At 42.8% G+C, this 27904-nt stretch overlaps 1 long non-coding RNA gene across 1 annotated transcript; it reads left to right on the top strand.

Annotated features, from left to right (window-relative positions):
- Window positions 1-734: 734 nt before the first annotated feature.
- On the top strand, window positions 735-27904 carry LOC116584906. The gene is made up of 3 exons (XR_004283374.1): window positions 735-878; window positions 19753-19830; window positions 27802-27904. It is a non-coding gene; the product is annotated as an uncharacterized LOC116584906 (long non-coding RNA).

Genomic DNA, 27904 nt, shown 5'->3' with positions numbered 1-27904 from the left:
CTCTCTCTCTGCCTGTCTCTCCATCTACTCGTGATCTCTCTCTGTCAAATAAATAAATAAAATCTTTAAAAAAAAAAAAAAAAGGACAGTTGGGGGGGCTCCTGGGTGGCTCAGTCGGTTAAGCATCTGCCTTTGGTTCAGGTCATGATCCCAGGGGCCTGGTGGAGTCCTGCATCAGGCTCCCCGCTCAGTGGGGGGATCTGCTTCTCTCTCTCCCTCTGCTCCTACCCCTGCTCATGCCCACTCAGCTCCTCTTAAATAAATAAAGTTTTTTTTTTTAATTCAAAAAAATAAAAGAACAATTGGATCCACATTGTGTTTCTGGTGGATGGAGCAGGTTAAGGTTACCTGCCGTTCTATGTGATAGATGTTTTCGTGATGCGTCCCACAGAATCTCAGAACCCGCCTCCTGGATCTGCAGACACACAGGCAGGCTAAGGAATGATGTTTGTTACACTCATGTTGTGTGAATAACCTTGGGAGCCTCATTATTTGCCATATAAGATTGGCCTCCAGGTCAGAACTGAAGAACCTTCTGTTCTGGACACCAAGAGCTACAAATCCTGTCTCACATCCCCACTGGCTCCAAGCTGGGCTGGCCCCCCAGAATGGAATCCAGGAGGGGAGGCAGACACACATAGCCCAGGTTCCTTAAAAATATAAAAACATGATAACATAAAAATGTAGTTCACTCCAAATTGCATGTAGGCAAACAAATGTTTATCTTCAAACCCTGTCATTCACCCTATAAATAGGGCCCTCCTGCAGATGGTCAGCTGGAAGTCTCACCTGAGGGGAGGACTCTGCGGAGGCCTCTTAATGGGGACTCCCTCCTGGCTGTCTCCAGGGGGCTTCCCCAGCTGATAAGGTTGGATGTTGTAAGTACCCGATTTGATGTAACCTTGCCTTATTCTCGTTTATTGCCTACTATTACCCTCATCTATGTGTAGAGATTCCTTTCTTCTGCTGCTTCTATTAGGTTTCAATAATAAAGATAACATTTTATTTCCTTTTTGAAACTGAAACACAGCTATTATAAATCCTTTGTTCAGAACACCTGCTCTGATGGCCAAAGCCTTTTACTAATATTTGCAGAAGAGCTTTTAAGATTTTTTATTTACCTAGCTTCCAAAGAGCTCCTTTTTCCTTTTCAGCCTCAGTAATTCCTTCTGGAGGTCTGTGTGTTCCTACACACAGAAGTTCCAGTGACTAAAGGGAGCTGGGGGCCGAAGTGGGGAGGGAAACACCTGGAAGGGATAGACAGAGCCATGGAGGAGGTAAGGTCTGGAGGGAGACAGACCAAAGGATTCCAGGAAACTGGATGATCAAAGGGAGCAAGAGGAGAAAGGAAGAGTAGAAACAACAAGAAGGAGGAACCAGTTTTGGGGGGGGTGGGGATCTTAAGTTTCTGAAAGAAGCCAAGGAAATCCTCAATGACACCACGCCAACACGGAGGATGTGGACAGACTGATGGAGGATAAAGTCAGCAGGAGTTCAAGAAGGGGGTTACAGTGGACTGAGAAGTCCCCATGTGACGAACAGAATCAAATACAACAGGTATTAAAAAAAAACAGCTCCTATCAGGCTCTGAGTATCAACTACAAATTAGACCAACTTTTCTGATCATAGAACTCTTTTGGAAACACCTGCATGCCTCAGTGGGTTAAGGGACTGGCTCTAGATTTTGGCTCAGGTCCTCATCTCAGAGTTGTGAGATCCGGCCCTGCATCTGGCTCCACACTCAGCGGGGAGTCACCTTGATACTCTCTCCTCCCCCTACCACTCCCCCTACTCGCACACCTAGTCTCTCTCAAATAAATAAATAAATCTTTAATAAAAACTCCTTCAAATAACATCAGATTTCAGCTGAGACAAGTAGTAAATATTCCTGGCAGTATTAAACTCCTTTTCTTTTTCAAATATGTTTTTTATCCTCTTTCTTTTAAACCAATGTATACTTAAGATCCTTCACGTCCTGGTATAGAGAGGCAGAAACCCTCACCCATGGAGATTTCAATTATAACTGTAAATGGGAACTAATTCTCAGTTTTCAGAGCTTCACTTTCCTGTGATTTCTGTTTCTTGAAAATAATTAGCTTAAAGTAATCTTTATACCAAAGAACCTTATTTTGCGGTTGATATATTCCACAATCCTTCACAGGCCAAGGTGATGAGATACTGAGGGTGGAGAATGAAGAACTAAATCATACGTCAAGGGAGGAGATTTTCACTCACCTGACCAGCAGGATTCTGCTTTAGCAAGAACGTTTCCTAAAACTGGACTAAACACACCAAGGACAGAGTCCAAGATGAGATGGGGGTTTCAGGGCTTAAAGGAGCCTGAATAAATTGAGTTCAAGGATGACCTCTTTGTCACTTGTCAGATGATTCTGTCAGAATAATTGGTGAGCTATTTATTTATTTAAGCCACTGTCACTGCTTGTGATGAAGTTTTAGAATATAAGTGAGGTTCAGTGGGGTAAGGTCTAGAGACCACAACCAAGAAAAAATTCTTGAGGAGTCTTTGGTGCAAAATGATGGTTTGTTAAAGCATGGGAACAAGACTCGTGGGCAGAGAGAGCTGCTGCCCTGGGATTGTGAGGGGTGGCAGGTTTTGTATGCTGGGGTTGAGGGAGGTAAGGAAAAGGGAGGTTTCAAAAGAACTTTCTTATGCTAAAGAGTACCTACAAGATGCCTGAGGCCTTGCCTTTGCAAGGCTAAGGTTATTTTTCCGCCTCTAGCAAGACATTAACATCAAGATAGTTGAGAGGTTGGGGGAAGAAGGTCACACCTGTCCCACCCAAGAGTGGGGGTGGGGAGAGGTGGCAGGGTGTCGGCTTATGCTTTGTCTTCAGCTGGCTTTCTGTTCCCTCATCACTTGGAAGATCTGTCCTGAAATCCAGAACCTATAGCTGAGGATACAGGGCTGCTTGGCACTTACGAGCTCTGGGAGGAGCCTCAGTGGCTCTGGGAGTACTCCCCGCCCCCACTCTACCCTGTGGCCCACAGCCGGAGGAAGTCAGCCAGGACAACCTAAGAGCCCGAGTCCAGAACGCTTACAGCTGTATTCGCGCTGGCTGCTCAGTTTTGAAATCATGTCTGACTTTCTCCCCTGGAATCATGGATTCACTTGTAAGGATCCAATGCGCTAATATATGAAAAGCATTTAGAACTCTGCCTGGCACCTATAAACATGGAAACAAAAGTGTGTAAACAGAAAAATGTCTGAAAAAATACGCACCACATTCAGACCAGTTATTTCTAGGGAATGACATTTGGGAAATGTAACTCAACATAATACATTTCTTAATTTTTTTGTAATTAAAGGAGATGCAATAATTAGACATTGCCTATGGAAGATGTTGGTGATGATGATGATTTTGGCAAATAGTTACTATGTGGATGGTCCAGCAGAGTGGTTAAGGTACAAGTACTAAGATCATTTCTCCTGGTTTGAGTCCTGGCTTTGTAAGTCCCAAGCTACAGTATCTTGAGTTATTTTCCTGCTCTATGACCCTGAGTTTTCTCCCTGGGAAATGGGGATGGGGATGGGATATTACCTTGCAAATTGCATTGTGAAGCTCCAAAACGTTAATGCATGGGAAACACTTAGAATTGCTCCAGGTTGGGGCAGCTGGGTGGCTCAGTGGGCTAAAGCATCTGCCTTCAGCTCAGATCATGATCCCAGGGTCCTGGGATCAAGCCCTGCATCAGGCTGTCTGCTCAGCAGGGAGCCTGCTTCCTCCTCTCTCTGCCTAGCTCTCTGCCTACTTGTAATCTCTGTCTGTGAAATAAATAAGTAAATAATCTTTTAAAAAAAGGAACTGCGCCAGGCACACAGCAAATACTCCTCCCTTCTTAGCTAATGTTGGCAAGTCATCTGTGACCTTTTAGCACATTCTCAATCTTAGAGAAGAATGTGGGCTGGGATTTTTATACCAATGTAACTAGGGATCATAGGATAATAATTAGGTTTCAACTGGGGTTTTGTTGATGGTGATTTATTTTGCTTTGGTGTTTGGTGGAGTTTTTTTTGTTGGGGGGGGTTGTTTGCTGCTTTTTAGTTTTTATTTAGGTTTTAAAACACAGAGAGAAGTTAAGAGACCAGCAGCAGACCCCCCTGTGCCCTTCATGTGTTTTGTTTGTTTATTTGTTTGTTTGTTTTTAAAGATTTTATTTATTTGTCAGAGGGAGAACACAAGCAGAGGGAGAGGGGAAAAGGAAGAGGAAGAAGCAGTCTCAGTGGGACTTAGTGCCAGTGATAGGGAAAAACTGTACTCTAGGATGGCTGACCAAACCAGCAAGGGAATTCCAGTCCCTGTCTCAAAGCCCTTCCGGGTTCTTCTTTCCTACCCCATTTCCCACACATGCATCAAAAGTACCAAGTATGCAGAAGGAGAAGGGTATAAATCCCCCTCCCTGCTTGTGTTCGGGGCTCAGACTTTTGGAGAACAACCTTGTCTGAGCCCACCAGTGTTAAATAAACCTCTGATCCTCCAAAGTCTCCAAGTGCCGCTTGGTTCTTCTGCCAGGACTCAGTCCAGGTTCCACAACCCCAGGACCCTGGGATCATGACCTGAGCCAAAGGCAGACACTTAACCATCTGAGGAACCCAGGTGCCCCTTTCATATACTTTAAACACTTATTACTCTTGCGTCAATGGTCAAAGGAGCTAGACTGATACAAAGCAAAGGTCAAGCAAAGCTTTATTTCCGCCAAGCATCAAGAATCAAACTGACCAGCCAGAGAGGTCTCTTGCAAAGAGGTGACGACCCTCTGCCTTACAGACTAGCTTTTAAGGGCAAAGGCCATGTGGTTGGGCCTGACCATGCACATGTAGCCAATGAGATTGTAACACAGAGAAAGCTACACAGTCCTGCTAGGTCACACATAAGTGACCAATTGAATTACAATTTATCCTATAGTAGATATTTGAACTAGCCTATCACCTTGGTCAGAATTGGCGCCCAAAAGTCACCCTAAGGAGGGAGGAGTCAAGATGGTGGAGAAGTAGCAGGCTGAGACGACATCAGGTAGCAGGAGATCAGCTAGATAGCTTATCTAAAGATTGCAAACACCTACAAATCCAACGGGAGACTGAAGAGAAGAACAGCAATTCTAGAAACAGAAAATCAACCACTTTCTGAAAGGTAGGACCAGCGGAGAAGTGAATCCAAGCGATGGGAAGATAGACCACAGGGGGAGGGGCCGGCTCCCGGCAAGCAGCGGAGCAATGGAACACTAAATCGGGACTTTTAAAAGCTGAGGGACATGGCTCCAGAGGCTAAACCGGGGTGAAGCCCACGTGGGGTCAGCGTGGCCTCAGGTCCTGCAGGGTCACAGAAGGATTGAGGGTGTATGAGTGTCGCAGAGCTTGCAGGTATTAGAACGGGGAGCCGGCTACAGAGACAGAGCTGAGGAGTGAGCTCTTAGCTCGGGGTTACATTGACCTGGTCGCAGGCTGGGTGAGCTTGGAGCGCAGCAGGAGGCCAGGGAGACAGGAGTGATTGGGCGCTGTTCTCTGAGGGTGCACTGAGGAGTGGGGCCCCGAGCTCTCAGCTCCTCTGGGAGGGAGACTGGGAGGCCGCCATTTTCATTCGCATCCTCCGGAACTCTACGGAAAGCGTTCAGGGAACAAAAGCTCTCGAAAGCAAACCTGAGCAGATTACTCAGCCCAGCACTGGTAAGGGTGATGCAATTCTGCCTGGGGCAAAGACTTGAGAGTCACTACAACAGGCCCCTTCCCCAGAAGATCAACAAGAAATCCAGCCAGGACCGAGTTCACCTACCAAGGAGTTCAGGTTCAATACCAAGGAGAGCAGCAGAATTCCAGAGGAGGAAAAAGCAAAGCACGGAACTCATGGCTTTCTCCCCATGATTCTTTAATCTTGCAGTTAATTTATTTTTTTTCAATTTTTTTCTTCTTCTAATTTTTTTTAACTTTTACCCTTTTCTTTTTTTAACGTCTTTTAACTAGTTTATCTAATATATATATATTTTTTTTAATTTTTTTCTTTATTCGTTTTCTTTTTTTAATTGTTTCTTTTCTTTTTTTTTTTTTTTTTTCTGAACCTCTTTTTATCCTCTTTCTCCCCAAACCCATGATTTGGGGTCTCTTCTGATTTGGTTAAAGCATATTTTCCTGGGGTCTTTGCCACCATTTTAGTATTTTACTTGCTTCTTCATATACTCTTACCTGGACAAAATGACAAGGCAGAAAAATTCACCACAAAAAATTTCTCTTTTTTTTTTTTTTAAAGATTTTATTTATTTGACAGAGAGAGAGAAATCACAAGTAGGCAGAAAGGCAGGCAGAGAGGCAGGCAGAGAGAGGGGAGAAAGCAGGTTCCCTGCGGAGCAGAGAGCCCGACGTGGGGCTCGATCCCAGGACCCTGGGATCATGACCTGAGCTGAAGGCAGAGGCTTTAACCCACTGAGCCACCCAGGTGCCCCTCACCACAAAAAAAAGAACAAGAGGCAGTACCGAAAGCTAGGGACCTAATCAATACAGACATTGGTAACATGTGAGATCTAGAGTTCAGATTGACGATTCTCAAGGTTCTAGCCGGGCTCGAAAAAGACATGGAAGATATTAGAGACACCCTCACCAGAGAGATAAAAGCCCTTTCTGGAGAAATAAAAGAACTAAAATCTAACCAAGTTGAAATTTAAAAAGCTATTAATGAGGTGAAATAAAAAATGGAGGCTCTAGAAGAACAAATGACACAGAATAAAGAAACTGTACAAAAGAGGGACAAACAGCTACTGGACCACGAGGGGAGAATTCGAGAGATAAGTGACACCATAAGACGAAACAACATTAGAATAATTGGGATTCCAGAAGAAGAAGAAAGAGAGAGGGGAGCAGAAGGTATATTGGAGAGAATTATTGGAGAGAATTTCCTTAATGTGGCAAAGGGAACAAGCATCAAAATCCAGGAGGTGCAGAGAACCCCCCCTCAAAATCAACAAGAATAGGTCCACACCCCATCACCTATTAGTAAAATTTACAAGTCTTAGCGACAAAGAGAAACTCCTGAAAGCAGCCCAGGAAAAGAAGTCTGTAACATACAATGGTAAAAATATTAGATTGGCAGCTGACTTATCCACAGACACCTGGCAGGCCAGAAAGAACTGGCATGATACATTCAGGGCACTAAACGAGAAAAACATGCAGCCAAGAATACTATATCCAGCTAGGCTATCATTGAAAATAGAAGGAGAGATAAAAAGCTTCCAGACAAACAAAAACTGAAAGAATTTGCAAACACCAAACCAGCTCTACAGGAAATATTGAAAGGAGTCCTCTGAGCAAAGAGAGAGCCTAAAAGTAGTAGATCAGAAAGGAACAGACAATATACAGTAACAGTCACCTTACAGGCAATACAATGGCACTAAATTCATATCTCTCAATAGTTACCCTGAATGTTAATGGGCTAAATGTCCCAATCAAAAGACACAGTGTATGAGAATGGATAAAAAAACAAAACCCATCTATATATTGACTACAAGAAACTCATTTTAGACCTGAAGACACCTCCAGATTTTAAGTGAGGGGGTAGAAAACAATTTACCATGCTAATGGACATCAGAAGAAAGCAGAGGTGACAATCCTTATATCAGATCAATTAGATTTTAAGCCAAATAAGAGATGAGGACGGACACTATATCATACTCAAAGGATCTGTCCAACAAGAAGATCTAACAATTTTAAATATCTATGCCCCTAAAGTGGGAGCAGCCAACTATATAAACCAATTAATAACAAAATCAAAGAAACACATCAACAATAATATGATAATAGTAGCGGACTTTAACACTCCCCTCACTGAAATGGACGATCATCCAAGCAAAAGATCAACAAAGAAATAAAGGCCTTAAATGACACACTGGACCAGATGGACATCACAGATATATTCAGAACATTTCATCCCAAAGCAACAGAAGACACATTCTTCTCTGATGCACATGAAACATTCTCCAGAATAGATCAAATCCTCGGTTCTAAATCAGGTCTCAACCGGTATCAAAAGATTGGGATCATTCCCTGCTTATTTTCAGACCAAAATGCTCTGAAGCTAGAACTCAATCACAAGAGGAAATTTGGAAAGAATCGAAATACATGGAGACTAAACAGCATCCTTCTAAAGAATGAATGGGTCAGGGCACCTGGGTGGCTCAGTGAGTTAAAGCCTCTGCCTTCAGCTCAGGTCATGATCTTAGGGACCTGGGATCAAGCCCCACATCGGGCTCTCTGCTCAGCAGGGAGCCTGCTTCCTCCTCTCTCTCTCTCTCTGTCTACTTGAGATCTCTGCCTATCAAATAAATAAATAAAATCTTTAAAAAAAAAAAAAAGAATGAATGAATGGGTCAACCAGGAAATTAGAGAAGAATTGAAAAAATTCATGGAAACAAATGATAATGAAAACACAACGGTTCAAAATCTGTGGGAAACAGCAAAGGCAGTCCTGAGAGGAAAATATATAGCGGTACAAGCCTTTCTCAAGAAACAAGAAAGGTCTCAGGTACACAACCTAACCCTACACCTAAAGGAGCTGGAGAAAGAACAAGAAAGAAACCCTAAGCCCAGCAGGAGAAGAGAAATCATAAAGATCAGAGCAGAAATCAATGAAATAGAAACCAAAAAAAACAATAGAACAAATCAAAGAAACTAGGAGCTGGTTCTTTGAAAGAATTAACAAGATTGATAAACCCCTGGCCAGACTTATCAAAAAAGAAAAGAAAAAGGACCCAAATAAATAAAATCATGAATAAAAGAGGAGAGATCACAACTAACACCAAAGAATTACAGACAATTATAAGAACATACTATGGGCAACTCTATGCCAACAAATTTGACAATCTGGAAGAAATGGATGCATTCCTAGAGACATATAAACTACCACCACTGACCAGGAAGAAATAGAAAGCCTGAACAGACCCATAACCACTAAGGAAATTGAAACAGTCATCAAAAATCTCCAAACAAAAGCCCAGGACCAGATGGCTTCCCGGGGGAATTCTACCAAACATTTAAAGAACAACTAATTCCTATTCTCCTGAAACTGTTCCAAAAAATAGAAATGGAAGGAAAACTTCCAAACTCATTTTATGAGGCCAGCATCACCTTGATCCCAAAACCAGACAAGGATCCCATCAAAAAAGAGAATTACAGACCAATATCCTTGATGAACACAGATGCGAAAATTCTCACCAAAATACTAGCCAATAGGATCCGACAGTACATTAAAAGGATTATTCACCACGACCAAGTGGAATTTATTCTTGGGCTGCAAGGTTGGTTCAACATCTGCAAATCAATCAATGTGATACAATACATTAATAAAAGAAAGAACAAGCGCCATTTGATACTCTCAATAGATGCTGAAAAAGCATTTGACAAAGTACAGCATCCCTTCCTGATCAAAACTCTTCAAAGTGTAGGGATAGAGGGCACATACCTCAATATCATCAAAGCCATCTATGAAAAACCCATCGCAAATATCATCCTCAATGGAGAAAAACTGAAAGCTTTTCTGCTAAGGTCAGGAACACAGCAGGGATGTCCATTATCACCACTGCTATTCAACATAGTACTAGAAGTCCTAGCCTCAGCAATCAGACAACAAAAGGAAATTAAAAACATCCAAATCAGCAAAGAAGAAGTCAAACTGTCACTCTTCGCAGATGATAGGATACTATATGTGGAAAACCCAAAAGACTCCACTCCAAAACTGCTAGAACTTGTACAGGAATTCAGTAAAGTGTCAGGATATAAAATCAACGCACAGAAATCAGTTGCATTTCTCTACACCAACAACAAGACAGAAGAAAGAGAAATTAAGGAGTCAATCCCATTTACAATTGCACCCAAAACTATAAGATACCTAGGAATAAACCTAACCAAAGAGGCTAAGAATCTATACTCAGAAAACTATAAAGTACTCATGAAAGAAATTGAGGAAAACACAAAGAAATGGAAAAATGTTCCATGCTCCTGGATTGGAAGAACAAATATTGTGAAAATATCTATTCTACCTAAATCAACCTACACATTTAATGCAATCCCTATCAAAATCCCACCTTTTTTTTTTTTTTCAAAGAAATGGAACAAATAATCCTAAAATTTATATGGAACCAGAAAAGACCTCGAATAGCCAAAGGAATAGTGAAAAAGAAAGCCAAAGTTGGTGGCATCACAATTCTGGACTTCAAGCTCTATTACAAAGCTGTCATCATCAAGACAGCATGGTACTGGCACAAAAACAGACACATAGATCAATGGAACAGAATAGAGAGCCCAGAAATAGACCCTCAACTCTATGGTCAACTAATCTTTGACAAAGCAGGAAAGAATGTCCAATGAACAAAAGACAGCCTCTTCAATAAATGGTGTTGGGAAAATTGGGCAGCCACATGCAGAAAAATGAAATTGGACCATTTTCTTACACCACACACGAAAATAGACTCAAAATGGATGAAGGACCTCAAGGTGAGAAAGGAATCCATCAAAATCCTTGAGGAGAACACAGGCAACAGCCTCTTCGACCTCAGCCACAGCAACATCTTCCTAGGAACATCGCCAAAGGCAAGGGAAGCAAGGACAAAAATGAACTATTGGGATTTCATCAAGATCAAAAGCTTTTGCACAGCAAAGGAAACAGTTAACAAAACCAAAAGACAACTGACAGAATGGGAGAAGATATTTGCAAACGACATATCAGATAAAGGGCTAGTGTCCAAAATCTATAAAGAACTTAGCAAACTCAACACCCAAAATAATCCAATCAAGAAATGGGCAGAGGACATGAACAGACATTTCTGCAAAGACGACGTTCAGATGGCCAACAGACACATGAAAAAGTGCTCCACATCACTCAGCATCAGGGAAATACAAATCAAAACCACAATGAGATACCACCTCACACCAGAATGGCTAAAATTAATAAGTCAGGAAATGACAGATGCTGGCGAGGATGCAGAGAAAGGGGAACCCTCCTACACGGTTGGTGGGGATGCAAGCTGGTGCAACCACTCTGGAAAACGGCATGGAGGTTCCTCAAAATGTTGAAAATAGAACTACCCTATGACCCAGCAATGGCACTACTAGGTATTTACCCTAAAGATACAAACGTAGTGATCCAAAGGGGCACGTGCACCTGAATGTTTATAGCAGTAATGTCAATAGCCAAACTCTACAATAGCCAAACTCTGGAAAGAACCTAGATGTCCATCAACAGAGGAATGGATCAAGAAGATGTGGTATATATACACAATGGAATACTATGCAGCCATCAAAAGAAATGAAATCTTGCCATTTGCGACGATGTGGATGGAACTAGAGGGTATCATGCTTAGCAAAATAAGTCAATCAGAGAAAGACAACTATCATATGATCTCCCTGATATGAGGAAGTGGAGATACAACATAGGGGGTTAAGGGGGTAGGAGAAGAATAAATGAAACAAGATGGGATTGGGAGGGAGACAAACCCAAGTGACTCTTAATCTCACAAAACAAACTGAGGGTTGCTGGGGGGAGGGGGCTTGGAAGAGGGGGGGTGGGGTTATGGACATTGAGGAGTGTATGTGCTATGGTGAATGCTGTGAAGTGTGTAAACCTGGCGATTCACTGACCTGTACCCCTGGGGATAAAAATACATTATATGTTTAGAAAAAGTAAAAATAAAAAAAATTTTTTTAAAAGGCACCTGAAGGTTTGGGCCCATAGTCCTTGGTAGCTAGGAGACCGTATGCACCCCCACTGATTGAATGCCTCCACCTGGCCTGACCCACCCTTGTATTTGGGCTTTTTACCTGGGATTGGTTTCCAGGACTTGTTTTTAAATAAGTTCCCTGATGGGGGAGGGGCAGGGCTAGGATGGAGCTGCTCTGGCTAAATAGGCCCTTACATTCCCCCTCTCAGAGGAACCTAAGGAAGGACCCAATCATGGGTCCAGGCTGGTCTCAGCCACAAGGTCCAGTGGTTAGTGGGGATTGGTTCTGGGATGAAGAGGAAATAGTATAAGTAACATTAGTGGGGTAAGTGAGAACTGCGCAGTCTTAGCTTTAGGGGATTATCCTTGTCTGGTTGGCTTTTCCATTCTGGAACAAAGTCCTTGGGAATGGTGTGGGGTCAGCTGGTTGGACGTGGTGTGTAGTGGACCCAGGGAGTAATCCTGTCGACCTTGAGAGCGGGTGGGAGTGGTCAGGATTACGATGTGGTTCAAGTGTCAGTTCGTAGAGAGGTCAGGCCATCTCCACAAACCAGGATATCCACAGCCTGCAGTAGCCCCACATCCCAAGAAACTCCCCCGTGGAGATCAAAGCCTAAATAATGTTTTAATAACTAAATAAGTGAGGGGCGCCTGGGTGGCTCAGTGGTTTGGAATGCTGCCTTCGGCTCGGGTCATGATCTCAGGGTCCTGGGATCGAGCCCCGCATCGGGCTCTCTGCTCCGCAGGAAGCCTGCTTCTCTCTCTCTCTCTCTCTCTGCCTGCCTCTCTGCCTACTTGTGATCTCTGTCTGTCAAATAAATAAATAAAATATTTAAAAAATAATAATAATAACTAAATAAGTGGCATGGCTCTGGCAAAGCTGTGCTTCCGTTGCTGACACCTGTAAGAGACTTCTTATCCCCCACAAGCATGATTCAATCCTCAGCGGCTATTTCCACTATTCCCACTAACCCAGTCAGATTCTTCCCTTCAAATCCTTCAATTTTCTGAAGTTTCCTCCTTTATGTCTGGGGCTGACTGACTGGCAAAAGCAAGATTGTCTAAACGAGCTATTGTGCAACTTCTCTGACGTTTACCTCAAGTTGTCTAGCTTAGGTAAACAAACATTTAAAAACAATCAAATCTAGAATTTAACACCCATAAAGGTGTGTTATTAAAACATAATTTTTCTCTCTAAAATAACCCTCATTTCCAGAGATAGCCAAATCAGGACTAATTCATTTGAAAAATGAGTCCAGTTTTAACAAACTTGGCCTAATTATTTACATAAGCTCAGCAAGAACAGTGAGTGTGATCATATAGATCTTTTGGAATCTGCTTTGATGGAACTTCTTATAAGGAGTCTCTAGGTTGAACTTTTAGTAGCCTCTCCAGGCCAGAAGCCAAGCCATGTACTTGCCATCAGACATGCCTGCAATACCTGTCGATTTGGGCAAATTCCTCTTCCTGAGGTTTCCAAAGTATCCTGCCAGGAAGTGATATTCTTTACTCACCTGGTGAGGCTGCTGGGAACTCTGTAAGCAAGGTATCAGGCCAAGAGTTCCAAAGGGCTTTACAGCTCCAGGTTTTATAAAGGCAACTTTATTTCCTTTAAGCTGTCTGGTCATATCTGAGTCTTTTCAAATATGACATTCCAGTCAAAGCCTTGGTAAAATAACCAGTTTTTCCAGTGGTGTCCTGTTATAAAGGAGAACAGATTCTTATTGAACTTATGCAAATGACTGATTGCCATGGAGGAAAGAATACTTGCTGAGACCTTTTAGTTTCAGAGGGTTCAGATAGAGAGAAAAGTTGAATGCCTTGATTTGTTTACAAATGAGTACTTTTACATCTCTGTAGTTATAGATAACTTAAGAAAAAGTCGCCCTAGTCTGGAAGAGCAAACGTTATAGAACCAGTCATATTTAAAATAAGACAAAATCTAAAGAGCCACAACATTACAATTTCCTTCACTTCATCTAGACCCATGTTGCTAATTCTGGTTTAGTCCAAATGCAGCTTTTACTTCTGGAAATTCTTACCCATTTTAGTTCCAGGATTTTAACATATCAAAGACCTGTTATTTGTCCTGAAAGTCTCCCATATGAATTTCTTTTCGGGCAGAATTCATCTTACAAGAGAATTAAAATAATTACAAATGACAAAAACTCAGAATAGATATGGTTAAATATCAAGTGATGACCCTTATCAAAACATTAAAACTTTAGGAAATGTATAGAACCTCTAGAGTAGTTACAGCATTTACCCAAAAGTAACCCACGGTTTATTATTGGTTTAGCAGTACTCCCTGAGTAACCTAGCACATCAAGGAAAAGCCGTGTGAGTCAAAGAGACCTCATTTACAACTCTGGGTAGGCAAAGAGAAAACCATTTACATTTTTTTTTAACACATCAATTAACCTAAGAAAACTTTGCCCTTTTAAACAGAGAGAAAACCAGCTTTTTTATACCAGTGTCTTTCCTTTGTATCCTTAAGCATGCAGCCTTAAGATAGTGGGTTTACTGGGTTTCCCTCCCATTGTGAATGATGTCGCAGACAAAAGAGAGGGGGATCTTTCAGATGCTGTCCTGCTTGCATCCCTCATGGGAACTTAGGAGTGTCTTAGCTAACATCTGTCCATATAAGCTCCAGACCAGGCTACTTTATGCCATATGACGCCCTGCAAGACTCAGGGTGCAGCCCACTCAGACTCCATAACCGAAGTGGTGGAACCATACAGACAGATTCACAGTCAGGCACTCTTCAGATTTAAACAGGTTGGACACTACCCCCCTCCCCTGGGTATCCCTGGCTAATGGGAGGTAATCAGTCTCCCCTTCTATTCTTTAGGAATGGATCTGGCTCAGACAGTGGCCCCAGGGCTTTCCTGGTTCAATGGGCTGATCCAGTCAGTTGTCCCTGGCCTCCTATTTTTGGTCCAGCAGGGTGGAGGTGAGCTCGGCTGTCCAGGAGAGCCCAGCCTTGGGTCCACTGAAATCAGCGGGGTGCACCTAAAACCCTAGGGCAGGTGCTCTGTTTGCCCTCCGAGGCCCATCTCCTGTCCCACCCCAGTGATACAAAGGGGGATGGTAACGGGGTGTTTCCGCAGTCTCTCAAGGCCAAAAGGCCCTTTCATATACAAGTACAATATATAGAGTGGCACCTCAGGAGAGTGCTAAATCACCTTGGGGCTGTTTTTCTTTCTTTCTTTCTCCTGAAGATTTTTCTTCACAAACCTTCTATAATTTACATTCAGGTTTTGTCCCAAGTCATTTTCTTCCAAACAACCAGTTCATTTAGCACAAAATTACCTTTTCTTACTTTTAACAAAGTGTATTCCCATTCCTTATCTCTTTTTTGCATATCTCCTACTTTCCTACATACAGAGTTGCTTCCCTTATTTCCACCAGTCTTAGTTACACTTAGCAGAATTTTGTACTCTTAGAAATACCTTAACCTCTAATGAAGACTAAATATAAACCAAATGAGAACAGTTACAACAGAATTCTTAAAAGGCAAATTTATGAATCAGTTAAGCACAAAACATGTTTACCAACAGATTTCAAAAGCACAAACCTAGTTCCCAGCAAACAACACTCTAGCATTTTATCTCATTTGGTTTAAAGTTTCAGGTTACCAAAGACTTTGAAAGCTACTTTAACAATTACCCATTAAAACTTTGAGACAGACAATTGACCATCAGTTTAGTCATCTCTTTGTTAACAGATTTTAACATAAATAACATGAGCCTATTTGATCTTAAGTAAACTTTGATTGAAGTTTCACACTTACTGCTGTTAACTAAAAGACATGTTCATCCTAATTAACCCAACAAACTTAACTTAGTTCAAATACTGATTTACGTTCCCCACCTGGGCCCACTCCACTTCGAACGTTTACCTGAGATCTGGGTGGGAAGATCTGGAGTGGGGGGGTGTTGGGTCCTGGGGTGGCTCTTCTTGTTTCCTGACAGTCAAGAACAGAACAAAGTGCCACCAGAAGGCAGAGAAAGGGTTCCCAGTTCTAGAGCTCATCAGCTCCAAGAGAGGAGCAGATACCATGCTTTCCCGCCAGCAAGGGGGAGGGACTGGGCAGTCCACATTGGGTCAGAGAGGGAAAGGAGCTTCCCCAAAACAAAGGGAGCTTTGGCAGCTGCTTGGGAATATTCCTTAAAGTCTCTGTCTCGAGTTAGACTAACCACAGTTGGCTCCAGTTATAGCCAGCCATTGACACAAGAATGAGTAAGGAAGAAGCCCCACATCTATTAGGAGGAAGAGAGAGATGAAAGTCAGAGTCCCCTTACTCTCTGCTTGCCCCATTTCTTCAAACACAACAAACAATGCAACAGACAACAAAAAGGACAAAAACAACCTCAGACCCAGTGGCCCTCACCCAGAGCCTGCCACTGGTGGGGGTTTTCTTGGTCCCCTAGAGACACTCACCCGTGGGGATTTTCTTGGTCCTCTAGGGATGAGCAACTCAACAGGCAACAAAAGACAAGACAAAGACAACCAGATGCAGCGGCCAGTGGAGATTTTCTCGGTCTCCTGCAACCACCCACTGGTGGGGGTTTTCTCGGCCCCCTGACCACCTAGGGGGACTTGAATCCCTAGACGATCTACCAGAAGAGGGATGGGGTGTCCCCACATCCACTCCAGCCCTGGGGAGCATGGCTGCATCCAGCTTCTCCCCAGTGGGCCATACCATGGAGCTCCACAACCAGACAGACAGACCGATCTCACAGAATAAAATCTGGAGATCTTACCTCCAGAGGCTTTTCCCAGAAATTCTGATGCTGGCTCAGTTCTCATCATTTGATCATGGACAAGCCCCCAATGTTGGGTCAATGATCAAAGGAGCAAGACTGATACAAAGCGAAGGTCAAGCAAAGCTTTATTTCGCGCCAAGCATTGAGAATCAAATCAACCAGCCAGGGCCCTCTCTTACAAAGAGGTAACCCCTCCCTGTCTTACAGACTAACTTTTATACAGCAAAGGCCATGTGGTTGGGTCTGGCCACACAGGTGGCCAATGAGATTGTAACACATAGAAAAAGCTGCACAGTCATGCTAGGTCACACACGGGTGGCCAATTGAATTATAATTTACCCTAGTAGATATTTGAACTAGCCTATCACCTTGGTCAGAATGGGCACCCAAAAGGCGGGACCCACACTCCTTGGTAGCTAGGGAGACAGCATGCTCGCCCCACTAATTGGATGTCTCCACCTGGCCTGACCCACCCTTGTATTTGGGCTTTGTTACCTGGGACTGGTTTCCCGGACTTGCTTTTAAGTAAGTTCCCTGAGGTGGGGGGCAGGGTCAGTTTAAGCTTTACTGCATAAATAACAAAATCACTGTTTAACCTGATGAAATTGCTCTGGCTAAATAGACCCTTACACGGTGTTTATTTTACACTTCACCTTGGCTAGACATAAATCAGATGTTCAGTAGCTAGTGGCTACCATACTGGACAACACAGATCTGGATAGTGGTTCCTTGAGGTTAATACCTGTATCTTATTTATCGTGTTCTCTTTGAAATAATTAATGAATAAATCTCTAGTTCTTACAGAGACACATATTAAGAATCTTCCAGCTAAAAAGGTAGGAATGAATTGTTACATGTTCTTCACTGTCACTTACCAGTGCAGACCACATCTGCTGCATTTCAGGTTTGTTATAGTGTTAAACAAGGAAGTTCTTTTTTTTTTTTCCTAAGATTTTATTAATTAATTTATTTATTTTAAGATTTTATTTATTTGTTTGAGAGAGAGAATGAGAGTATGAGAGGGGAGAGGATCAGAGGGTGAAGCTGACTCCCCACTGAGCAGGGAGCCCAATGCAGGACTCAATCCTGGGACTCTAGGGTCACGACCTGAGCTGAAGGCAGTTGCTTAACCAACAGAACCACCCAGGTGCCCCTAATATTTTATTTATTTGTCAGAGAGAATGAGAGCACAAGCAGGGGAACAACACACAGAGGGAGAAGCAGCCTCCCCACTGAGCAAGGAGCCTGACTCAGGACTCAATCCCAGGACCCTGGGATCATGAACTGAACCAAAGGCAGACCCCTAACCAACTGAGCCACCCAGACATCCCAACAAGGAAAGTCTCTTGTTCTAACTGAAGAAAGTATTTCCAAAGGTATTCTTTGCTTTGAAAAAATAAGGAAGTGACAAGACTACTGATAGAATAGGAAGTCTGTCATGAATTTAGAAGTGTAACAAGAAAGAATTTTGAGGTAGGGGCAAAACTGAAATGATCCCAGAAAGAAGCCCTGAATAAACTAAAAGAAGTGAATAAAACCCAAACTGTTAACTGGGAAACATTAAATCAAGTGGCAAAAAATCTGACCAAAGCAGAAAATGCTGGTGCCTCATGCTTATCCCCTTGGCCATAACTATGTTTGGACACACCTACCCAACTTCCAATGAGAGGCACCTGTAACCCTTTGCCCGAGAGCCTTCCCTGACTTCTGAAACCTGCCCTGCCCACACACGGGGCAGACTGAACATGCCCAGGAATTAACACCCTCCTTGGGAGTACCCCTCAACCAATGACTGATGGGAACAAAGGAGAAAGACCTTTGTTTGCTTGCATGTACCTCTACTGAGATAACTCAGAAATATTCCACCCTGTCAACCCAAAGCTCCCTGCAGGATTAAGTGCTAGTAGCCCTCAATGACACATTGCCTAGCAATCCACGCATCACTGGCTTCTTCAGTCTCTAGTCTCAATCCTCCCTCCCCTGTCACACTGTGGCATTACCTCACTAAGACTCTCACTGAGGGGAACTGTGATGTGCTGGGGGAAAAGAATGCACTGACTTACACACTGAGTGACTGAGAGATGGAAGTAAAAATGGCAGTTATAGGGAATGTGGAGTTCATTGTTGCTTTCCACTACCACCAAAGTACTGAGAGAAGAAAATGACAGAATCAGGTCAACCAGCTATTGACGTGGGGCATGGTGTGAAGTCAGAAGACCTCTTCAGTGCATTTAAGGAGACCCTTACCTCTGATAGGAGGGAAGCCCAGAACAGATTGTGATGAACATGACATGAGTGAGCAGAGCAGAGTGACAAGAAGTCCTAATCCATAGCCTGGCAGATATTCTTCCCTGATAGGGAAGGTGTAGGACCCTGAGATTTGGGATGAGGACATTTGATACATGGGATTGAAAACCTGGAACCCTCAGATTCCCATGAGACCCCCCAGATTCCCATGATTCCCCCTGGCTGGAAGATAGCAGCTCGCTTTGCCTGGAGACCAGCACAGGCCCTTATGTTATAAGATGATGCTTGTCCTCTTCAAGACATACATTCCTTAGCTGCTTCTAGATTGATAACTAGGTTCAAGTATTCACCTGGGGAAAATATTTTCCTTCACTTAGAAATGAAATTATTAACCCGGAAAATGGCAAATCTACCTTATCTGTATGCCAAGAACTGGGAAAACATACCTGAGCATGGTGTAGGACTGGGGATAGTGGTATGGAACATAGAAGGCTGGATAGGAAAAAATGTAAGAGGGCACTGTCCCACCACTCAAATTTAACAATCCAGCAAGGACACCTAGAGCCAGTCTTAACAACACTGTTGGAATGGTTCGTTGAAAACTAAGAAAAAAAAATGCCTTGAAGTAAATAAAATCAATTTAGTACTCTACTTTGACAGAACAATTAAAAAAAAAAAAGTGGGGGGGTGGAGATCGGTGGGGTTAAAGGCTCAGAGAGATGGACATGCTTGAAAGAATATGATTATTGTGATTTATTAAAGCAGTAAAGAATGCGTTACTAATGAGCATACTGGCCTCAAGAGAAGTTCAGAAGTGGTTCTAAGCTAAAGGCCAGGGATAAGGTGGGGATGAAGTTATGAGACAGGGTTTCCTAGTGCTAAGAAGTAGTAGCCAAGCCAGGGAGGTAGCACTTAATTAACATAGGCAGGGCACACATGATCGCCATATAGCAAGGGTAGATGGGATCCTGACAGGCAGTAATCTGAGACAGGCACTAATGGATCCTCTGGTTCCTTACAGCAAGAGAGACAGGCAGTCAACAAAGATGTGTTTGACCTTTAACATCAAAAGTGATCAAGGACAAGGGAGCCAAAGACGGTGAGCTACTGCCGAGGAAGATCACAACCCACCACCTGTACCCGGAATCTTAGACCCATCTCCAATCATTTTAGGAGGAGGAAGTGCCTGTAATGCCACAGAAACATATAAAACAGTGAGTTCCCTGACCCTTTCTCAAAGGGACTGTGGACATTGATCTGAGTTACTGCCCATCAGAGGAATGGAAATACTCAGATCTCCTGAAGAATGCTGAATACAGAGTCTGAGCTGACACAACCACAACACCCAAAACACACTCATGGCTCAGCCTCTCTGCAAATTCACTTATGAGGTCTTCAAAGTCCATACTTTCAGCAACTTCATTTTCTTTTTTTTTTTTTTTTAAAGATTTTATTTATTTATTTGACAGAAATCACAAGTAGATGGAGAGGCAGGCAGAGAGAAAGAGAGAGGGAAGCAGGCTCCCTGCTGAGCAGAGAGCCCGATGTGGGACTCGATCCCCGCACCCTGAGATCATGACCTGAGCCGAAGGCAGCGGCTTAACCCACTGAGCCACCCAGGCGCCCACAGCAACTTCATTTTCAATCCATGTAATTGAAGCTTGTCAAGTCAATCTTGGTAAATTCAGTATCACAAATAATTCTTGATAATTTTAAATTTTAAGAAGGATTTTCTGCTGATACAGCTGTTACTAAAGTCATGATGTGTATTTCATAGGCTTTGACAGTATTGGATTAAATATGATAAATTATTCTATAATGTAAGTTATAGTGCACCTAGAACTAATAAGCTGCAGAACAATTTTCTAAAAAAAAAAAATATTAACTCTCTGTAATACTCAATTCTGTGTAAGTCTGAATTTGGTTTTAAGTGTAAACTTATGCGATGCCCTTTCGATGGCTCAGTGATTCCCCTGATCCATCTCTGCTGGGGTAAAAAGTTGCAACCAGAATGCAGGCCAGATGTCCTCCTGGAGCAGTTCTCAACTAATGCTTGATAGGTAGATAAATGTCCCAACCTCCTCTCACCAGGTGCAACAACTCAGAAGTATGTTTTATGCTGTCTTCAGCATAAACTCCAGTTGCCTTCACTTGGCAACCCTGGATTGGCTTCCTGCACTTCTGCTCTCACTTCTACTCCCTCACCCATGTTTTCCTGGAATCACCTCCCAAAACAACCACCTTGATTTATTCTATCACAAGGTCTATTTTTGAGGAGATTCAACAACTTAAAGTCAGTCAACACCTTAAATCTGGCTCCAGTCATAAAAGGAATTTCTTGATTTTCAAGTTCTTAATAAAAAAACAGCTCAGCAAATACCTAGGGGAAAAAACCCTCCTCCTCCCCACTGAGAAAATGTTTTTTTTTTAAATAGTTGGCATATTCTTTTTTTTTTTTAAGATTTTATTTATTTATTTATTTGACAGACAGAGATCACAAGTAGACAGAGAGACAGGCAGAGAGAGGAGGAAGCAGGCTCCCTGCTGAGCAGAGAGCCCGATTCGGGGCTTGATCCCAAGACCCTGAGATCAAGACCTGAGCCAAAGGCAGAGGCTTAACCCTCTGTGAGAAAATGTTTGTCACAGGCTTGTCACAGGTGTGACCACAGAGCAGAGGATGTTAAAAGAAAATGAAATATTATGTATTTGTATTGTGCATTGGTGAAGAAAGCATAGAGTAGAGTCATCATGCATCAACCAGATTGTCCATCATTCTCCGAGGGCAGCAGCTGGGTTGTGGGCCACTGACCTTCCCAGACTTTCAGACCATTGGTGAGGAAACATTTCCTGGAAAGGGACTAATAATAAATACTTCCAGCTTTAGGGCCACACAATCTCTGTTGCAGCTTCTCAACTCTGCCACTGCAGCTTGAAAGCAACCATAGATACGAGCAAGACAAAGTTCCAGCAAAGCTTTATTTGTGGACATTGAACTTCATGTAATTTCCACATTTCATGAAATATTCTTCTTCTTTTGCTCTTGCTCAACTATTTAAAAATGCAAAAACCTCTTGTGGCTTTTTGTACAAAACCAAGTCGATGGGCCAAATTTGGCCCCTGCAATGGGCCATTGACACATACTTTCAATAATGCTGTTGATTATGACTCCCCTCCAACCCCAACACACACACTATATTGTAAGCCCTTGTGAAGCTTGAGAGCTTCCCAGAACCTCTCACTTATCATTTTTCATGAAGTCTATCTAGGGTATGGGCAGAATTTCCCAGCATTTCTCCCTTTTCTTCTGCCTAGGCTGTCCCGTTCCCACCTCCCAACCTCAAACCCTCTCTTCCAGGAAGGAAGAACCCCTTAATATGAGTTCTAAAAGGAAGGAATCCTAGGGCCTGTCAGCTTAGTCAGGGGTGGCCCTTAGTGGGGAGACTGACCATCTAGTGGTTAATACTGGAAGCTGATTTCCAATCTATGCTTGTGCTCACCTAAGGCAACTTGCCTTGTTCAGCAACTCCTTTGGAGAAGAGGGGACCAGCAAGGCCAAACTCAAAACAGTCTTGTGTCCTTGGTTACAAGGTATCAGTCACCACCTCTCCCAGACTCCTAATCAAGATAATCAGTAACTATTGGCTGAGTATATAAATTTGTTAAATAAACAAAGTGCAGACATTTAAGACAAACTCAGCAGTTGAGGATATGAGTCTTTGTACATATTAATCTCCCTACCTGGGAATATTTCCAACACTTCTACCTCTCATCTTGCTAAATAACTGTTATCTTTTCTATCTCAGTTTATAGGTCACTTCTCTGGGAAGTCTCCCTTCTCTGATGCTAGACTAGATTAGATCTTCCACCATGCAATCACAAAATACCTTGTGTCTCCATCACATACATAAAAAGAAAGAGAAATTACTAGTTTAATTATCAGTTGGTAAGGGTCAAAAAAGTCTCTCTCTCTCTTTTCTCAACCCCCAGCCCCCACACCATATCCCCTAAATTCTTTTAACAGCAGTAGTGGTAAACAAGAACTTCATTCTAATTTTAATTCTGTGCAGATCACTGTGTCACACAGAATCCAAACAAGTGTAATGTTCTTCTGAGAGCTTTTAACTACGTGCTGGTTATTCCCAAATAGTAAAATTTACAAGAACCATCTTAGAATTAATTATGTCACATTTCTATAGTGAAATCATGCAGGTGAAGCAGGTACAAGCCAAATAAAACCCCTTCTACTTCTGCACAAGGTGGAAATACACACACTTGGATAGGCTTTTCAACATGCATTTTTCTCAAATATGTCATTTCAATGAAGAGTTAGGGTAATCTTGATAGCTACCCTTTAATACCTACATGATAATATGACTTTCAAAGTACAAAAATGTCATAGCAATGAATAACTATGCTTTAGAGAAACTGCAGCAATCCATATCTTTTGGGGAAAGAAATAATGATATTCCTAAAACACTAAGTAATTTAATTTAATTATTCCTAAAACACTAAGTAATACATCTCTTATTATAGGGACATATCTTAAGATAGACTCTACCAAGAAAGCACAAAAACCTAATTGTACTGAAATTAGCCAAGTTCAGATTCTACAACATGCTTCACTGGTTATTAATGTGAATATTCAGAAGCCCTGCCAGGGCTCCAAAAGGCAGTTTCCCAGTTTCAACAATAGTTGTGCCCTGTTGGCTAGCATGGGCTTTCAGGTTGCCCTTTTCCTTGGTGCCAAATGTCCTCTGTCAAGTGTGAGGCTGGCCGTTGTGTTGCACAAGACTGTCAATTAGGTTTCCAACAACTGCAAAGTTTCTGACAAAGATGCATTTCTCTGAGTTCCACTTTCTGCACTGGGAATTACAGAAAGCTAAATAAATCGAAGAATAAGCACTGGTTGCTGGGTCAGCTCTGCTCTGGACTGCCCCACGTGGAGTGGGACCACAGATACTTCTCAAATTGACACTCTGTTCACCCACATCTACTTGGCACCCTTTGCAAACCTCTATTTTCACTATCTTATGATAGAAGGAATCAAGGAAGATGGCTTTCACTTTAGCAGGTGTCTGCCTTTACACTTTATTTTTGACATATTCATTAAGTATTGGTTTGCTGGGGCCATGGTAACCAAATGTGAGTTTTGGGGGGAAACAAGGCAATCTGTAACAATTGTGTTCAGGGTGAGTTTCAGACATGTAACCTATCAGGCAGCCAAGATGTGATCACTCCCACTCCACATCATTGAAAACCATCAGAAAGGGTGGTCATGCTTTTTGATCGAAGTCCTGTGCCTTTCCAAATATATTTTAAATCAACCAATATTCAGAATTTGGGGGGGTATTTTTTTCTTATTCTTTTTCTCCTTTTTTATTTACCAGCGCAATCACTTGCTTCAAAATCGGGTCCCCCTGGTGAACATTCCCACGTTCTCCAGTCTCCGTGAATGTCTCTCCAATCCCCTGAGGGAAGCACCAGGCAGATCAGGTATCTTAGCAAGAAAGGCTGCACACACCTGGTTATACTTTTTCTCACATGTCTGAAATTCCTTTTCAAATTAGACTTCTATTTTATCCTGTTACCTCTGAAGCTTTTGGAGGACATTGACATGGACCGAGTAAGCCATGAGGGTGTTGGAGGTGTTGGCCTCCTCACCATGGAGGGTAAAGTTACTTGTGTCTTTGGATTTGCTGAGCTGTCAGTATCCTCACCATCATGGTTTCCACCACTTCCTTTTTGTGTTTGCCACATCCCTTGTTATCAAGTCTGTTGTGCTAGAGGGATGACCAACTTATGGGATGGCTACCACAAAGACCCAGAACAAAACAAAGAGGACTAGAACCCAACTCTCCCATGGGCCTGCCTATGCCCTCTTGTGCTCTGGGGACTTCCATGAGCATTTCTCCTGCTGTCCAATCATCTACCCCTGGCTCAGCAGGTATGCATCAAGGACCCACTGAGTGCTGGTGCTGGGTGTGTCCGTTCATGAGAAAGGAGGGCTGATGTTGCTGTTTCAGCTCGAGCTGGCTGCCACCCAGACCAGAGGACTGATCAGGGGCACCAAAGTTGTGGGATCTTGGCCAAGTAGAGAAAGAAAGCTCTCTATGTTCACTTTTCCTCCTTTGTGAAATAGGATAATAGTGGAACTGATGATCTCATGGGGCTGGATGAGGATTAACAAAAGATGTATGAGGTGACTTAGTAGGTCAGTCATCTAACTCCTGATTTGGTCTCAGGTCATGAACTTGAGTTGTGAGATCAAGCCCTGCATCAGGCCCTGCACTGGGTAGAGGAGCCTACTTTGGATTCTCACTCTCCCTCTCCCTCTGCCCCTCCTATGCCCCTCTCTCTCCCTCTCTAGCAAAAAAAAAAAAAAAAAAAAAAGTGCATGTATGAAAGTGCTTAGCTCAGTAACTGCTGCAGAGTAATTTCTGGACCTATACTAGAAAGTACTGTCTTCATAGATAGTGTTGATTTAGGTAATTATTAAGGATTCCCATAGTTATAACAGTACCGGCAACTAATGCATGACACAGTGCCCACTTACCTGCCTGGCACCACTCTGCATTCTTTATGCACAGGAACTCACTTTATTCTGAGCACTTGTAATCGCTATTTATGAGACAGACATAATCTGCCCAGAGCCATGTGGCTAACAAGGCATAAAGGCAGGATTTGGGCCAGATTCTGAGGCCCCAGAATCCTGGCTCTTAGCCACGATGTCAGGCTGTCACCCCACTTGGTTACCTGTGCTATTATGATTTATAAGAAGGAATTTATAAGAAGGAATATTTATAAGAAGGAATATTTGGTCTTCCTCCCATTCCTGACAAAAATTCCCTAAAACCCTGGGAATTTCCTAAATGCTGAGAAGGGTTAAGGCTGTTTTTTGGTACGTTAATGAAGTGACTTTTGAACACACCGAAGGGTTGGCCAGGGGAGCCAAATAGGTGCTTAAAGGGTTGGAGAAGGGAGTTGGGGGAAATTGGAAGGGGAGGTGAACCATGAGAGACTATGGACTCTGAAGAACAATCTGAGGTTTTTGAAGGGACGGGGGGTGGGAGGTTGGGGTACCAGGTGGTGGGTATTATAGAGGGCACGGATTGCATGGAGCACTGGGTGTGGTGCAAAAACAATGAATACTGTTATGCTACAAATAAATAAATAATAATTTTTTAAAAAAAGGGTTGGAATTTTTAGTCCCATCCCTTGACCCCCTAGGGAGGAGAAAGAGGCTAGAGACTGAATCAATCACCACTGGCCAATTATCTAATCAATCATGCTTATGTAGTGAAGCCTCCATAAAAACCCAAAAGAATGAGGTCTGGAGAGCTTCCAGGGTGGTGAAGCCATGGACATACTGGAACAGTGGCAGCCCTTGGAGAGGGCCTGGAAGCTCCTTGCCTCCCCCCCATACCTCGACCTGTGTGTCTCTTTATCTGGCTGTTCCTGAGTCATATCCTTTGTCTTCAACCAGGGATCTAATGACTAAATGGGTTTTCTGAGTTCTGTGTGGTGCTCTAGCAAATGAATTGAACCCAAGGAGAAGAAAATGGGAACTTCTGACCTATCGCTGTTCAGTCAGAAGCACGGGTAGCAACCTGGACTGATGAATGGTGTGAAGGGGGGTTGGGGCACAGCCTTGTGGGACTGAGCCTTTCCCCTGTGGTCTCTGAATGTATCTCGAGGTAGGCAGTGTCAGAATTCACTGAATTGTAGGTCATCCAGCTGGTGTCAGAATACTTCTTGGTGTGGGAAAAAAAACCGCACACTTGGTGACCAGAATACCAGAAGGGAAGTGTTCTATGTACATAGGAGAAACACCAGAGGAGCAGTATGGGATTTTTCTTTCTATCCTCAACCCTGGTAATCTTGCTCAATTTTAAATTCAATATTGATTCCTTCACGTAACAACTGCTCACTGGGTCATGGTTGGTCAGGGGAAGCACTGTGACAGACGCAAAGACAAATGGGTAAATACTCTGTCCGCAAGAAAGACATAAAAACCAATGCATTTGAGAATGGAACAAAGTGAGATGTCAAGAAGCAGGTGAGCAAAGGTACCAGATGCGGAAGCTCCGGTTGAGAACGGGGAACTGAGAGAAGGCACCTGGAGAGCACAGAGGGTCTCTGAAGATACGAGGCTAGAAAGGCAGTGAAAGGGGTCAAATGGGAAGATCCTGAATATTAGATTTTAAAACATAGGTTTTATTTTGCATTGATGATTTTGAACTAGGGCTGATGCAATCAGGGTGACTGCCTTGGCAGTGATATAGAAAGAAGTCGGGCTGGAGGGGAAATGCGTCAGAAGCTGGGAGACCAGTCAGAAAACAAGTCTACGTTTGAAATCAGCATTTTAATGTGTAAAAAGCCTAGAACCTGTGATTTAATGATTCTGCTCTCGATTACATTCCTGATATCAAACAAGACCTCGTCATGTGTTTTAAAATATGAATATGTGTTTTAATATACTCAGAGAAAAAGACCACTACTTGGCATGTTGTACAATAGAGGGTATCTATTGCCTTTTTCCTAATTTGTAGGTAAGGTTTAAAATTTTTCAAGTGAAGGGCACCTGGGTGGCTCAGTCAGTTAAATGTCTGCCTTTGGCTCAGGGTCCTGGGATCAGGTCCCACATCAGGCTCTCTGCTCAGGGAGGAGTCTGCTTCTCCCTCTCCCTTTGTGTTCTCCCTCTTTCTCTCAAATAAATAAATAAAACCTTAAAAACAAATAAATAAAATAAAATGAAACTTTTCAAGTGAGGGGCGCTTGGGTGGCTCAGTTGGTTAAGTGTCTGGCTTCGGTTCAGGTCATGTACCCAGGGTCCTGGGATGGAGCCCCACCTGGGGATCCCTGCTCTGCAGGAAGTCTGCTTCTCCTTCTGCCCCTCCCCCCACTTGTGCTCACTCTGTCTCTCAAATAAACATATGAAATATTTAAAGAAAATAAATAAGAGGAATAAAAGAAAAAAAGAAAAGAAAAACATTTTTTCAAGTGAGGAAGTATTATTTTTATATTCAGAAACCTTATTTTTTGTTTTAAATAGCATTTTCTTTTTCCACAGAAACCTATTTACTCACCAGGTTACTGGCAGCGTCTAGAGAAGTCACAGGCTGTGAGTGGCTGCGCAAGTTGACTGGTAACCGTGGCAACCGGAAGGCGGTGAA

The sequence above is a fragment of the Mustela erminea genome, chromosome 2 (genome assembly GCF_009829155.1).
Source record: "Mustela erminea isolate mMusErm1 chromosome 2, mMusErm1.Pri, whole genome shotgun sequence".
In the NCBI taxonomy this organism is placed as follows: Eukaryota; Metazoa; Chordata; class Mammalia; order Carnivora; family Mustelidae; genus Mustela; species Mustela erminea.
Note: the sequence above shows the minus strand (reverse complement) of the source record. Positions and strands in the feature narration are given on the sequence as shown.